Source organism: Podarcis melisellensis (genome assembly GCF_964234715.1).
Source record: "Podarcis melisellensis genome assembly, chromosome: 9".
NCBI lineage: Eukaryota > Metazoa > Chordata > Lepidosauria > Squamata > Lacertidae > Podarcis > Podarcis melisellensis.
This window is the reverse complement of record NC_138541.1, coordinates 75,346,801-75,359,708: the sequence shown is the minus strand read 5'-3', so window position 1 is coordinate 75,359,708 and position 12,908 is coordinate 75,346,801. Positions and strand designations below refer to the sequence as shown.

Sequence of the window (12,908 nt, the reverse complement as noted above, 5' to 3'; positions counted from 1 at the left end):
AGGAAAAAAACTTGCAAGAACTCGCAAGACGTTTCATCTTGCGAAGCAAGCCCATAGGGAAATTCGTCTAGCGAAGCGGCGCAAAAACCGAAAAACCCTTTCGTCTTGCGCGTTTTTCATTTTGCGAGGCATTCGTCTTGCGGGGCACCACTGTAGAGCAATCTCTTCCTGTTGTCTGGACTGAAACACCTTGATGAATCTATGTATGCATGTAATAGTGCCCTGTGCCTATAGTAGAAAGTTGTTGACACATTAGTAGGTTGTCATGAATTGTAGCTTTTCCTCACATTTAATGCTGTTTTCACATGTAAAGTTTTATGTGCAGGACTTGTGCAGTTTCTCATATGGAAGTATTTTAGATTAGGATTTGTGCAAAGCATGAATACAATACCCTCCCCCATTGTACTTTGAGGTACTCTTCCTCTGAATCTGGAGACTCCATTTAGTGTACATGATTAATAGCTGATAAACATATGCTCCATGAATTTGTCTAATCCCCCTTTAAAGTCATCTCACTCCCTGGTCTTCACCATTTATTGTGCCAAGAGAACTCTCATGATGCATTGTGTGAAGATGTCCTTTCTTTTGTCTTCCTTTGATCAATTGCCAATAAATTTCATTGAATCACCCATATTGTAATTTTTATTGTTTTTTCATGTATAAAAAGGCCCTCTCTTTTCCAGTTCTTCACATCACGCCTAATTTAAGGCATCTTGTTTTTATTACTGCTTGTTAGCCGCCCTGAGCCCGGCCTTGGCTGAGGAGGGCGGGGTATAAATAAAAATTATTATTATTATTATTATTATTATTATTATTATTATTATTATTATTATTATCTTAGTCATGCAGTTATCTGACTTAAACCCTTATCTTTCTAACCCCATGTTGAGGAGGTCAACTTTAGTGATAGACATGAAGAAGGGAGGATGCTTAGGACAGCGTCTCACACCCCTTTCTTTGCCCTGCAGTACTAAGAGTTGAGTCTTAATATCCAGTAGTTGCTGCTGCCACCACTCCTTTTTGGTCACCTATATCCCCAGAAACAAGGGGTAGGGAATGAGGATATCCAATTAATGGTTAAATTCCGGGATCCTGGATTAGCAGGCTTCATGCCTCCAGCCAAACCCTTGCAATTTATGTAGAGTGTAAAGTCAGCTCTCCAGCGCTCTGTTTCTCCCTGACAATAGGGCAAATTACTGGATTTCCTAACTCTGTTCTTAGATTTCAATAGCGTTAAACCCAAAGCAACCTAGGTGCGTGGTGATTCCCAAATCCTGAGGGTGGCAGTCACATACTGATTCCACTAGTTCAGTTGTGAAAGTTTATTAAGAGTACACAAGGAAAAGGGCAATAAGGTCCAACAGAAATATTAAAAAGAGCCGGAAGGCTCTAACACCTGATTACTTTTATTCTAATTGCTAATACAGTAGCACAATGATCTCAGTCTACTTTCACATAGGCAGTGAGGCTGGTTAGCTTCCTGGTGATATGGAAGAGCCAGCCTGGATTCCTGATTATGAGAGGGACAAAAGTTGCAAGAGCAGCTCAGTTTTTAAATACTCTCTCTCCTCTCCCTTCTCCCCTCTCCCTGAAGAGAGTGACCTTTGGATCTTTCTAACCAATGAGAGCCATAGTCATTTTGTCAGATTTGTCACATATCCCAGGTAGGCGTCTTAAGTACCTTTTCCCATGTGAGTAGAATTAGTGGGAGATACATGACAGTCTGGCTTAGAGAAATGATGGAGGTAGGAGACCAAGGTCCTGTGTGACAGCAAGTCGCATATTTTTTGGTAAGGGAACTCCAGTTCCACATTTGAGGTTTTTTAAAAACAGTAAAATATTTGAATATAACTTGGATTAAAACAAGATAATATCAAAAACCAGAGTAACAGCTTTCAACTTTAAATAAGTTATTTCTAGGGAAGTTAGAATGGACTGAAAGGTCTGTAAAATATCTTGGTGAATTCTTAAGAAGGATATACAATATATTAATGTAATTAAGAATAACTGCAGACTCTTAAGAAAATCAAGGTCTGGTGGTCTTGTCTAAATATCTCATTTGGATGAGGGTAATTAAGAATATAAGAACTGGAGTTGCAGCATTGTGGAACAGGGAGAAAGTGAATGGCTTAGTGTTGCATGAATGCACCTAACCACCTCCCAGGCCCAGTGTTCGGAATTAGCCAGGCACATATTGCACCTGGTTTTTGACACTTGTGACCAAATGAAGATGCCTGGATGGTGCCTGACATCTCCACCATCTGGAAGTGCATGCCTGAGGTTCATTGGACTGTTTTCACACACTAATACCACACCCTGTACAATTCTATCAGTTATATTTTATCTGTACAATTGAAAATAATTTCAGAAACCAAAATGCTTTTTCTGTGCAGCAGCAGTCACCGTTATGAAAAAGAGGTAGGAATAGGCTAATACATACGTGGACTCTCCCTGGATCGAGTGACTTTAAGTTCTCAAAGTTCTTAACCTAGCTCAAGGTTGTCATCTGAACTAGCCAGTTATTTAATTGATAATCAGTCATAGTCCATCATATAAGACTTTAGAGCCATCTTACCCCTAGACATTTTGTTTTGCTGACTCTAACCTTGGTTTATGGAGCCATTTGGCACTGAGCTTATGTATCTGAGTTTTGGACACTGCCCAGTCCTTTTCACTCTGCTTCAACCCACATGACCAAGAGAAGGAGTTCAGAACTTTCCACTTTGGCTCTTAGTTATGGTTTGGGAAACAAAGGCAAACACAAAACGTGGGAAGAGAGTAGGCTCACTCACGTCACCTTGAACCATGACTTAGCATGGCATCTGAATGGAGCCAGTGTTTCTTCACTCTGTCCAGATTGTGTATAATTTTATAAACTTCTGCCATATTCCTTCCTCAGTAAATCTTTTACTATGCTAAATAGTTCCAAATACTTTTGCCTTTCCTCATAGAGAAGATGTTTCATTACCTTTATCATTCTTGTTGTCCTTTTATGTACCTTCTTCTGTTCTATGTTGTCCTCCTTGAGATGGAGAGACTAGCAATTTTCTTTTCAGTCCCCTTAATCATTCCCAACATGGAATTTGCTGTTGCTATCCCAGCTGCAACATGCAAACTTTACATTTTCACTGTGCTATTTTTTATCTTCTGGTCTGTGACTGTCAGTTTAGACCTCCCCACCATCACCTGTGTATAGGTGAAGTTAGGATTATTTATTTCCTTCACTGGGCATTACCTTGAAGCAAGGAATTCTCATATAAATGATAATGAAATCATTATGAATTTAACCAAAAGGGAGCTTTTTTAGAAACCTGTTGATTTTTATCCCAGATAAGACTATGAGATTCACAGATATCATTAAAATTTATCAGATGTAGCAAAAAGCTGAAAGGTGACGCAGAAAATTATTTTATGATTAGGAAAAAGGATTGTAGTGCTAAGCCTACAGTTGCATTACAAATAATCCAAACTGGTGTTTTTATTAGACTGGCTCAATGAGAATGTAATCCATCTTGGATATCCCATGAACAAGTAAAATTTTTTTTTAGAGATTGTATTCAAACCTTGGGCAAATATGTTAATTTCGCTCCAGAAACCTTACCCTAAGTAGTTCAATATGTGAATTTTAACCCATTTGCAACTTAGAAATGCCAGCATTTGAGGAAAATGCATTATAGAGAGCTATAAATACTACATTGTTAATAACATATGCAGAGATTACAGGTTCATTTCAGCAAAACTGAATCCAAGATATATTGAACTAGCAGTTTCCATATCTTGCACTAGAAATCTAATAGATTTTTTTCAAGCTGCAACTGCTGTATCTTGAAGTAGTTTCCCCATAGTCTTCCAGCTTTTAATATGCAGCTTTTTTATACTTTGCCACTTTAACATGTAGCTATTTTATTGTTCCTTTATCATTGCTAAAAAAAATTTGTAAAGCTCATATAGTCATGACAGTGGTAAAGCTGTCATGGCCTATGACCCTTGCTCAATTATTTGTTACAGCTTTTGAACAGCAAACACATCAAAATCTGTGGTTCCAAAAAGAAAAAAATATTAGACTTGAGTAACAACTTCTGTTGTTTTTTCTCTGTGTTAGTTTTGTATCCAGGAAATACATATTCTTATTTTGCATTATTCTGACCTTACTGACAGCTCTTTTTCTTGTTTGGAAATCCCTTGGAGGTAATCAGAGGTTCTGAACAACTGTGTGTGCAAGTTTCAGAAGGAATTACATATTAATGTATTGCAGCAAAGAGAATTGTGGTATAACCTTTTTACTTTAGAGCACACTTTATTCAGGTAGCAATGTAGGCATCCAGGAAAGCTTGCATCATTTGTGTCAAGAGACTTCCAAGGTTTAGAGTACCTTGGCTGATACACCAACAGCAAGCATATCTGGGAGGAGATGGCCTGACACCACTATCCAGACCCTGTTAAACCTCCTACTTCAACAATACAGAGGTCACAAACATTTTTGGGATCTGTGGACACATTCATAATAGGATTAAAATGGATCCTTTTGAATTTGCATTATGTTATATGGGGTTCTTATGTTAAATTAAACTTTGCAGTGGTAGACTGCATGGTAAAAAATCAGATGCAGTGCTTGTTAGCACCCTAAAATATTGATTCAAGGTACAGATCCTCATGGATCTTCATATTTTTTTACACAGTATGCCAATAAAATCAGCAACAAATCACAGAACACAGATGTGAACTACAATTTGATGGTAGTTTGACTGGATCCTTTGGAAAAAATTGAGAATCTATATGGATCTGTGTCGTATTGGGAACTAAATCCTATTATTTTTACGGTTTAGTCAATGAAGACAGCTGGGATCTGTGATTTGAAAGAGGTGGGGGAAACTGAAAATTTAGTCAGTTCCAATGGTATCCATTTCACTGGATCCAGCTTCCGTATGTGGGTGTTCCATCTGTCTGTCTGTTTCTCTTGTGCACTTTTCCACACTTACCTTTCCTTCATTCCTTACAGACACTGTCTGCAATTTAAAGCTCTCTGTCCAAGCACCTCTCCCTCCACCATGAAAACCTGCTCTTTAAAGCTCTGTCAGAGCAAACTTCAATCCATGGAAAACTCGAATTGACATTTGCTCTGATTCAGCTATCCTTCCCTTCCTACCTTCTTGGCCACTTTGCTTTTTGTTCAGCTGCTCAGGTTGCAGTCTGAGCCTTGAAAAGTATAGAAAGATGAAAGACAAAGTTGGAAGGGTAATGTTCTTTCCCACTTCACTTCAACTCAATGTGCTTTTCAAAGCTTAGATCAGCATTTCAGCTGCTGACCCAATTCATGAGGAGCACAGAGCTGAAATAATAATAATTTTATTACTTATATTCCGCTCATCTGGCTGGGTTGCCCCAGCCACTCTGGGCAGTTAAAAAGAGTGCTGCTCTTCCAGTTTCCTCCTTCATTGTCCTTACCAGCACATAATGTTGGGGACAGTGAGAATATATATATGGGTTCAGAAGCATGGCAGGTGCCAGAGATACTCCTCATAGGTGAACTGGGTCTAGATGATTCAGTAACAGTATGCTGGTGTCTTATCAGCTACACTGGATGACAGGCCTCATCTGCACTACAGTGGAACCTCATGTTACATCCCATCCTCCTAACGAATGCTTCAGGTAATGAGCTCTGCTAACCCGGAAGTAGTTGCCCCTTGTTGTGAGCTTTGCCCCAGGATGCAAGCGGAAGTCGCGCACCGGCGGTGCAGCAGCAGCGGGAGGCCCCATGAGTGAAAGCGCACCTCGTGTTAAGAACGGTTTCGGCTTAAGTACAGACCTCCGGAATGGATTAAGTTCGTAAGCGGAGGTACAACTGTATACATTAAAAGCAGCATCATAATACTTTAAACAATCATGGCTTCAACCAAAGAATCCTGGGAACTGTCATTTGTTAAAGATGCAGAGAGAGAGTTGTTAGGAGACACCTTTTTCCCTACAGAACTACAATTCCCAGGGAAGAGGGATTGGCTGTCAAACCAGGGGTCTTCTAACAACTCTCAATCCTTAAACTACAGTTCCCAGGATTCTTTGGGGAAACCCAACAACTATTTAAAATGATATGATACTGCATTAAATGTATAGTGCAGATGAGGTCCCAGTCTCTTTTCTGACTCTTGGTTTTAACCTTAAATGTCCTCAATTGGCTTAGGGCCAGGACATCTTAAAATAATCTTCTCCCCGTTATATCCACCCACATTTTGAGATAGTCTTCTTTAGGAATGAACATACCTTTCAACTTTGGTGTTCTCAGTTTCTGATTTTTCTAATTTCAGTTTTCCAAATTTCTGCAACAATTCATGGATTAGAAATATTAATAATGAAAATTTATCAGCATTTTAGTACAAATTTCTTCTAATAATTACATGTTTATTGTACAGTTTTGACTACACATTTTGCAAGAATTCCCCCTAATATTTTGTATGTCACTTTCATAAATATATTCATTTTTATGAACACTTTCCACTGATACAGGCAATTTTATAAACATTGGTTGGAGAGTTGCACTGCAAAATTCAGATAAGTGCAAATTTCGAATGATAGCTGCATTTGGTTCTTATATTGTTTCAGAAGTGAACATTGGGCAGGTTCACCTTTAAATGTAAATGATATCTAATTTCTTCCCTATCTCTACTCTTCCGGGTCTCTACTCCTAATACCCTTGCCAAATGGTAGCTACCAAGAGAAGGGCCTTCTTGTTGGTAGCATATCAGCTGTCCCCTGAGAGGCTTCCCTGGTGCCAGTCTCACCTTCACAATCATTTTGGCACAAGGTGAAGACTACTTGGTACTCCTAGGTTGTGTTCTTAGGTGTATTTCCTCTTCTTAAATATTAAATTTAGGTCCTTCCATTGGCTCAACAATTGTGTGATGCTGGCAAAGGTTAAGGTTTGGGAATCTAACATGTCTATTTTAATGCCAGCCGTGTCTCCATTGTTGCTGTTGGTCTTTCATCCCTCTTTCTTCAATAGACACAGAGCTTTTGAGTCTGAGGTATGGTGTGCTAAGTGGTTGTATTGGGTCTCCAATTTCTTTATGCAGAACACTAATTACAGAACACATGGTTAGAGAGAATTTTAGAGCCACATTACTATCATGGTTCTCTTGGGTTCAGCTGTGCTCTTTTTTTGTTGAAGCCTGAGATTTATCATGTAGCCTATAGAAGGCTTACTTTGTTTGCTGGAGACTGTGAGTAGTAAGACAGGTTTGGCCCCAAACATGTATAGGTTACTGATAAACCATGAGGAAGGTGCAGTAGATGGTCTTTGTATGTGCTGAAAAGAAAATAGTTAAGTAGAAATAGATGATGGACAACTGATCTCACTTTGGGATAAACCTTTCAAATCAATAACTCTGATTAAGAGATCATTATTAAAACTAATTCATAACTGCTATCTTATTCCACAGAAGTATGTCATATCAACCATAAATCCTCTCCATTGTGTTGGAAAGAGTTCAGGTAATTGAAACTTACCTTCCTTTGTGGTGGGGAAGCCACAGAGTTTGGGAATTTTGCCAGTGAGTTTTTGTGAAATTAGAGCCATTACAAGACAGGCTGCAAAAAACTCGCTGCAACTGGCTCTTTTAAATTTATTTCTAGGTCATCATATGAAAAAGTATGAAAAGTAGCAAACTAATAAACAGTTTGTTATCTGCAGTCAGTGTTGGTGGCATGGGCCTGGTGTGACTTCTGTGCAGTAACTATAGATTCTTGCTACCAAAAGGTATAAAGAGGCAGCATTACTTTAGAAATTGATGCATAATTTAAGTGGATGTGGAAATTGAGTCAATGTGGACATGACTTGTTTTTGGCAGCTTGGCATGATTTTACTGTTTTTACAAACATGAAGGAACATGGTTGTCCTCTACCTGACAGATAACAAAGTTGAGTAAGTATAACCTAGTATTCCACAACAGTTTCTCTGTAATTGATTTCATGTATTTTAGGGGATTTTTAAAAAAACCTATATTGACCCAGATTATTATTTTTGCTTTGTTTGTTTAGTGATTTTATATTTGAGATACATACTTTGCTATAATTGTAAAATTTCATAAAAGTTCTGCATGGTTCCCCAGCTCCATTCCCTTGGTAACACTTGCTCTGATAACATCCTATTTTGATTGCTGTAAAGCTCTTCAGTGGGCTGTTTGGGAAGCTGTAGAATGCAGCTGCTAGGAAGTTAACTAGGTACACCAGGTTAGGACAATATAGCACTAGTCCTGAAGAACCTGTGGTGGCTGCCTATATATTTCCAATCCCAATCCAAGGTGATGGTGTAGATATATGAAACCATAAATGACTTGTGGCCTGAATATGTGAATAATTCCTCCCTCATGGGCTTATCCATGTGTTAAGATCAACAGGAGACGCATTTTTCATGGCTCCGTCACCAGACACAGGATGTAGCATGGTGGCACGGAATGGACCTTCTCAGTAGTGATTGTCTGGCCTTGAAATGACCCCTGGTCTAAGATGCATTTGATGCTGACATTTGTTTTTTGCCATTGTTTAAAGATGTAGTTAATAGTGGTGCTTTGGGCTACAAACATCTCGGGTTACAAACTCCGCTAACCCGGAAGTAGTACCTCAGGTTAAGAACTTCGCCCCAGACTGAGAACAGAAATTGCGCACCGGTGGTGGCAGCGGGAGGCCCCATTAGCTAAAGTGGTACTTCAGGTTAAGAGTCGTTTCAGCTTAAGAATGGACCTCTGGAGCAAATTAAGTTCGTAACAAAATGTACCACTGTATAAGTTTGTGGGGTGTTTATATATATATATATATATATAGAGAGAGAGAGAGAGAGAGAGAGAGAGAGTGTGTGTGTGTGTGTGTGTGTTGGACCTTCTGTTGTGTGAACAACACTGTAGGAGAGTGACTAGATGCCTGCAAATGTCCCAAGCACTTTGTCCCAAGCATATTTGAGGAAACTTCAGATTAACAAATGTGCTTTAAGTACTTGCAGTTATTTAATTTCTGTACTGTTTACACTGAGTGAAGAATTAAAATGAGGAAGAAACAAGGGTACAGGCTGCTCTTTAAAGAGAAGAGTAACATTCTGTTCTGGCTCCTTCATTGTTTATTCATGTGAATGTTGCAGGAGTAAGGTCCCTCTGTTGCTGTTCCCTGGTAACACAGTCTAGCACTGTAGGCAGCAGAACCAAGGAGTGCTCAAGGATAGCCTCTTGTAACCTCATTGAACATGTTGCTCCTTTGGGAGAAAATAGTGTTGTGTACTCTTGCTATTAAAACGTTGGTTGCTAGTGCAGAATCCCTGTTACATTCACATGAACATTGTTGGACACAGTTGTAGGTTTGTTCAGTGGGTCCTCCATGCGTTTGGATATTAGCTAACATACAGTGCAATCCTAAGCATGTTTACCCAAGAGTAAGTTCTAGTGCAGTTTCCTTCCTAGTAAGTGAGTATTAGATTACAACCTTCAAATTACAACATTGATTGGAGGAACCCTACTGACTATACATATTTGTGCATGTTTTGTCCTTCAGGTTCTACAGTGCATTGGACACTCAGGTCAAACTCAGATTCAAAGTTTGGTGATAATGGTTGTTGTTGTTTTATTTCTTAGATTTGGTAGTCACTTGTTACCTAATGGTCTCCAAGTTTCTTATGACACATCTAAAAACATAAACATGAATTATACCATTAAAATAATTCATGCAAAACACCTACAGTTCTCTCTCTCTCTCTCTCTCTCTCTCTCTCTCTCTCTCTCTCTCTCACACACACACACACACACAAACACACACACACACACACACACACACACACACACACACCAACCTCCCACAGCTGTCACAAAGGAGCTTTGGAAGCACTACTAATACTTTAACGGGCTAGTCTGTGCTGTAAATCTAAATTTTTGGAAAACTTGTGAACTGGTTTTCAGAAGTCTCTTAGACTGAAAAAGTGAATTGTTGTGGACCTTAATGTGTAGATGTTTGCCAGTGCTGGGCAGTATTGGATGTTTTGCAATGTGTAGATTGCTACTTTAGATACTTGGAATCTTTCATGTTTTTTGTGCTACTACAGCTAAAGTCAATCCATAGGGATTTAATTCTAAGTAAATGCTTTAGGAATAAAAGGGCAGCCAAGATTAGAAAAGCTAATAGTTGGAGTAATGGTTTTTCCCAAGAGGCAATGATCCCACACCCTTTTCAATAAACTAGGATAAACCAGCACAAGTTACAATTACGCCCATATTTAGTACCGACACTGTTCAGTATTGTATTATTATATGGCAGTCAATGTATATGTTGCTTTAAGTTGGGGATGGGAAACCTATGGTCCTCCAGATGTTCCTGCACTACAACTCCCATCATTGCCGATCATCGGCTCTGCTGGCTTGAGCTAATGGCGGTTGGAGTAGAAAAACATCTGGAGGGCCACATGTTTCTCCATGTCTGCTTTAAAACAAAAGCGGGTTCCTATGGCAATAAATTTGCCTTCATTACGATGAAGCATCTGAGAAATTGAAGGTGATACACAGATGTGATATATAGGCTTAAAATCATAGCTCCCCTTTCCCTGACTTGTCAGTACTATAGAGGCCACTATAATACATATTTAATGGGTAGCTGCAAGAGAAGAAACTGGGTAGCATGCAATAATACAATTTTAAGAATAATTTATATACTCCTGGAATTCTCTTACATGGGGCTGCAATGTTTAGATTTGCTTAGCTTCAGCAGTGCTGCAGCTTCATGTTCTCTTGAGTCCATTATTGGACTCTTGTTCAGATGATTCTCTTTAGAAATAAGGATGGGATTGTATTGCCTGGAAGTAAATTATAGAACGCAAAATAGCATGCCTGAGAAGTTAAAACCAGACAATAATTTTAAAAGTAATGGCAAGGAAGGTTTACTATACTGTACTCTACAGAATGGTGTGCATTTCCTGCAAGATGATCACTAACCAACTTGGCCTGTAGTGACAGTTTTGAGCTACAAGTCAAGCTGGTTTCCTTGAAGTCTTATCAGATCAGATGCTATTTTGCTTTGTTTGAATCGCATAAACAGTAAATATTTAGATGAGTATGTGGGTGTTGACCCTCTGTATAATAATACAGAATGTTAAACTGATGTATCATGAACAAATCTAATTAGGCTATGTTTGAAAGTGTGTGTCTGGTTTTTTAAGTAGAAATTAGACATTCAACCATAAAGGAAAAACTACATGTATGCAATCCTTAATTTTTCTTTCTCATCATGTGAAAAATCTAAATTTACATTCCTGGAAAACTACACTATTGTGTTCAAGAGTTAAATTAGACAGCAGTCCTCTACCACCACTATTGGGTTGCTGCTTATACTATTCCATTTTCTGCAAGTGGCCTCCATGTTTATTTTTCCAGTTCCATCATTTTAGGATGGTCCTTTTTCAGTGTCTAATGTAACATATTATGGAAATAGATGCTAAATTGAAGGGTCTTTTAGGATGATTGAAGTAATATTTATTTAAAGATGTGTAGCCTCCAATCAAACAATCTCTGGGGCATATTAGTTACCGGTACATTAGCAAGAGTTAATAGCTCATATGATAGTGTTACTGTAACAAAGAGAGCTAATGTGGGATCATAGTAAAGTCTCTCCACAGCTGTGTAATATTCCTGCTACTGCTATTCTTATATTCTTCAGTATATATTATTGTATTCTTATGTTCTTCAATGTGCTTCCATTGGAAATCACTTAGGGTAAGGGACTTCTCACATAGGGCAGATGAAACATGGCTCCTGGCTGGAATGGTGGCCAGGAAGAACAGTAGTCAGACATGATGTTACCCCTTTTTTTGTTCCTGCTCCAGTCCTTGGGAACTTATGGTGATCAGTTTCATAGATTACATGTATCATTTACACACTATCTTCTGGATAAAGAAGGATTGGTGATTGTTGCAAAAATTGGTACCACAAAAGCTAATTACTGTACAATGAAACAAATCAAATATTTGTTCCAAAGTATACGGACTTCCTGACAAAAACCTCACACTCTTAAAGATTTCTTAAGCAAAATAGATGCATACTCAGAAGGTTTCACTTAGTGCCTGCATCAAAATTGTGGCCCTATCCCCAGCGAGCTCCATTAACATAGTTAATTAACATCTTAAACATCTTAAAAAGTTACATTTAAAAGAATAGTAAAATGGTTAAATACTTTCTCATCCAGTGATCTCAGGGTTGCCAAGAGTGGTGTCTTTCGGCCATCAAATGTCTGGGTGGGTAAACAGAAATGTTTTCAAATTCCTCCTGAAAGTCTGTTATGATGGAAACAGATACATCTCATTCAAAACATGGGAACGACCAAGGAAAGGGCCCTGTCATGGATCAAAACCAACCAAACAGTTGTAGAGGGTCATCTCTGACTTAATTAGATAAAACCCATTGTGTGTGAAGGTACTCATAGCCAAAGTGGAGGAATTAATCCCTTCTCCCCTCCTCCAACTGAGACCTTCAGAGAAGGTGCTTCAGTCTCTGTACTATTTTAGACTATAAGCTGCTTTATCTTTCTGTTAAGGAATACTGAATAAAACATTTTTTAAACAAACTAAATGACTCAATTAGTGACATTTTCTGCTGTAAACCTTTTGATAATCAAAAACATCAGTAGCATTGTTAACAATGTTAAAGGCAGTGTGTGCGTTCATAGTGTTGGTTTCATTTCAAGGTGATGGCTGATTGTCAGATTAAATATAACCTGATAGTATAGTTTAGAGCAGTGTGGTATGCCATACTAGTAGGCAGATTAGATGTGAAGGAAGCTGCATCTGTAGCAAACAAATCATTAGAGGGTAAAGGTTGAGATGATGGCCTACTTCTCTCCTCTTGAAGTGTCTCTCAGAAAAAATATTTGCTGACCAGGGAAACAAAGTG

At 38.6% G+C, this 12,908-nt stretch overlaps 1 protein-coding gene across 4 annotated transcripts in view; it reads left to right on the top strand.

Annotated features, from left to right (window-relative positions):
• Positions 1-12,908, top strand: part of CPEB2 (cytoplasmic polyadenylation element binding protein 2) — a 61,377-nt gene that overhangs the window by 11,348 nt on the left and 37,121 nt on the right. The window lies entirely within an intron of this gene.